The 3,137-nt window shown below is 31.3% G+C and overlaps 1 protein-coding gene across 1 annotated transcript in view; it reads left to right on the top strand.

Moving 5' to 3' along the window:
• Nucleotides 1-876: 876 nt before the first annotated feature.
• LOC139426032 (uncharacterized) overlaps nucleotides 877-3,137 on the top strand; it is a 60,466-nt gene continuing 58,205 nt past the window's right edge. Inside the window, exon 1 of the mRNA XM_071183458.1 lies at nucleotides 877-1,111. The gene's annotated coding sequence lies outside the window, so the exon portion shown is untranslated. The remainder of the gene's footprint in view (nucleotides 1,112-3,137) is intronic.

Below are 3,137 nucleotides of genomic sequence, written 5' to 3'. Positions count from 1 at the left end.
TTTTTGCAACAAGATGGTGCACCACCTCATTGGGGTATCATCGTTCGTAGTTCTTTGAATGACCATTTTCCAGGAAGATGGATTGGGCGAGGAGGTTCAATTCCTTGGCCACCCAGATCACCTGATATAACGCAGCTGGACTTTTTTCTTTAGGGATTTATAAAGGACAATGTTTGCAGGAGGATCGAGTCAAACATTGATGACCTAAATGCCAGAATTACAACAGCAATAGCCTCTGTGGATGCCGATATGATTGCCGCTACTTGGCGTGAAATTGACTATCGACTTGATATTCTCCGTGCGACGAAAGGGGCTCACGTGGAAGTTCATTGACAAGGGTCACGAAGCTTTTTGAGTCTATCTAATCATTTATGTTATTGATTTTAATCTATCTTTATTATTTTATGAGTTATTAAACATCAAAATGAGTCCGGGATTTTATAAACACCCTGTGTATTTTGAAAAGGTAAGAATTAAATGAAGTGTTTTTATTGTACTGATTTTTAAGCCAAACAATTGGTGAATTTAGATTCCGACAAAGGAAGTATTGAATAAAATTATTTTATTTTGCAAATTTTGAAACTAAATAATCATAGATTTCAACATAGAATGAAATTATTTTATTGTAATAATATTTAAATTAACGAACTTATGAAATATAGATTCAGACAGAAGATGCATTTTAAAAAATTAGTTCATATTACTAATAGTGAAATCGAAGAATCAATAAAGTACAAATTATGAACGAGGAACAATTTTAATGGACTGCACTCAACTTTGTTAATTGAATGAGTTATAGATTCCTACTGCAGAAGCATTGTATGAAGTGATTGACTCTAGATCTTGGGAGGAGCATTTTAAAAAATTATTTTATATTACTAATTGTGAAATCAACGAATCAATAAAATACAAATTACGAACGAGGAACAATTTTAATGACGTTGTTTTACTTCACTCAACTTTGTTAATTGAATGAGTTATAGATTCCCACTGCACAAGCAATATATGAAGTGGTTGACGCTAGATCTTGGGAGGAAGCTATAGAATTCTGGCCTAACTACGACATCCAATGTGAAACTTTGTATGGAAGTCAAGGTCATAAGCCATGCAGGTAAACAAAAAAAAAAGATTCAAAGAGTCTTTCTAGAGGACCAATACTAAAATTTAGGATTTAACTTTTTTTGCCTATTTTATTATTTCATACATACATTTTCTTTCTATTCATTTTTTCAAAAGTATTGTAAAACTATGATAGTATTGTAAATTAAGATACAAATCAAATGTTGTTCTATCGCAGTTGAAGGGAAGAAATAGCAGTAAGATATGTAAATTTATGATAAGAGTAGATCAGTAATATATGGATAAGCCTTAAGCGACATTATGTTATTGCACGTTATTGTATATGTTATTGTTACGAGAAAACATATTTTCTGAAAAAATATTTGGGTGATAATCTCTGCATCTTGCTACCACATAATCAGTTTGATTGACACAAACTAAAGGAAAACATTTGCCACGTGATTCGAACGGAAATTACGGTAATTAAATAAAAAAAATACTGAAATTTTTCATAAAAACTCCCTCTGACCTTTTTTTTACTTTGAGGATCGAGGGGAATATACTATATCGTTAGAAAAAAATCATTCGGTGATGCTCCCGCCAATTGTTTTCGCCAAATTTACAACCGCATTAACGATTGCAAAATGGCTCATGTTTAGCGCGGGCCCTGCAAACAATTCAAACTTTTTTTACTCTCATATCATTAAATAAAGTGATATATAAAGTGCTTTTTAAACATATATATATATATATATATATATGTAAGGTAATGACATTTCAAATTTTTATAAAAGGAAACAAAAGCCAAAAAAAAACAACATAGTTTTGGAAATAAAGAACCTAAAAACCAAAACATACGATATTTTATCGATTCACTTTAATTTTTTTCGTCATTTGTTAACGGTTTACCGGAAATTCAGTGCTGCCAAAAGTATGGTTCGTATTAGTACAAATTTAGAACTAAAATGTAGAACTGAAAAGTAAATTTTACCGAATAAATGGTTTTTATTCTATGCTCTAAGGCAGTGTTTCCCAACGTGGGGTCCACCCCCACCGGGGGGCAATTTGATTGTAAAGGGGGGCAATTCAAAAATGGACTCGACATGAGTTTACCCATACCTGCCAACTTTTAATCCTTTCAAGGATGATATTCCCCAGTGGTAGTAAAATGGAATGTAAATTACAATTTTAGGAAGAAACATTTGCTGTATTATGAACAAGCTTATGCTGATTACTATAACAGTATTACATATTAATGTATATGACTTATTTTTTTAAAAATGGAGGTGAATTAAAAATTTCATAAATTAAGTTTATAAATGCAAGGAATATATAGAAAGCATACATTTTACTACCACTTTAAACACAGAAATAAAATTTTACGCCAAATGCGTAAAAGTTGGCAGGTATGGTTTACCCCTTGCTCTGGGCCATTTAAATGCAATGCAAGATTTCGGTGAGAAAATCGAAAGAAAAATGGCAAATTCTTAAATAATTGCGGTCAATAAATATTATGTGACTTAGAGATTTTTTAAGCGACAAACCTGAAATGAAGTATCTGTTTACAGTCGATGGTATTGTATTTGTGAGTTTTTAAGCCAATATCTTTGAAAAACTGAATATTTTAAATAAGAAACTTCAATGAACAAATAAAACTCTTGTTGATGCAAAAGAGAAGATATTTGGCTTCATTACCCTTATTGAGTTATGTCAGCAACAAAAACTTTGAACAGTTTCATTGGCTCCAAAAATGTGAAGTAAATGATACCGCTTTACTTGTTATTGTTTATCATCTGAAAATTCTATCGGCTGATTTAAAACAAATTTATTTTCCAACATGGATGTTGCAGTCTATATTAGTGGATTTGTCTGATATATCAAATATATCAAGAAGAACTTGCAGTAATGCAAAATGATGAGTCAGTTAAAACTTTATTTAATGTGAAAGGAGTGATGTCATGGCTTCGTGAGGAAACAGAAAACAAATACCCAAATTCAATCAAATGTGCAAGAAAACTATTGTTACCGATTCCATCTTCATATTTAGCTGAATGTGGATTTAGTGCTGTAAATGATTT

The sequence above is a fragment of the Parasteatoda tepidariorum genome, chromosome 7, assembly GCF_043381705.1.
Source record: "Parasteatoda tepidariorum isolate YZ-2023 chromosome 7, CAS_Ptep_4.0, whole genome shotgun sequence".
Taxonomy (NCBI): Eukaryota; Metazoa; Arthropoda; class Arachnida; order Araneae; family Theridiidae; genus Parasteatoda; species Parasteatoda tepidariorum.
Note: the sequence above shows the minus strand (reverse complement) of the source record. Positions and strands in the feature narration are given on the sequence as shown.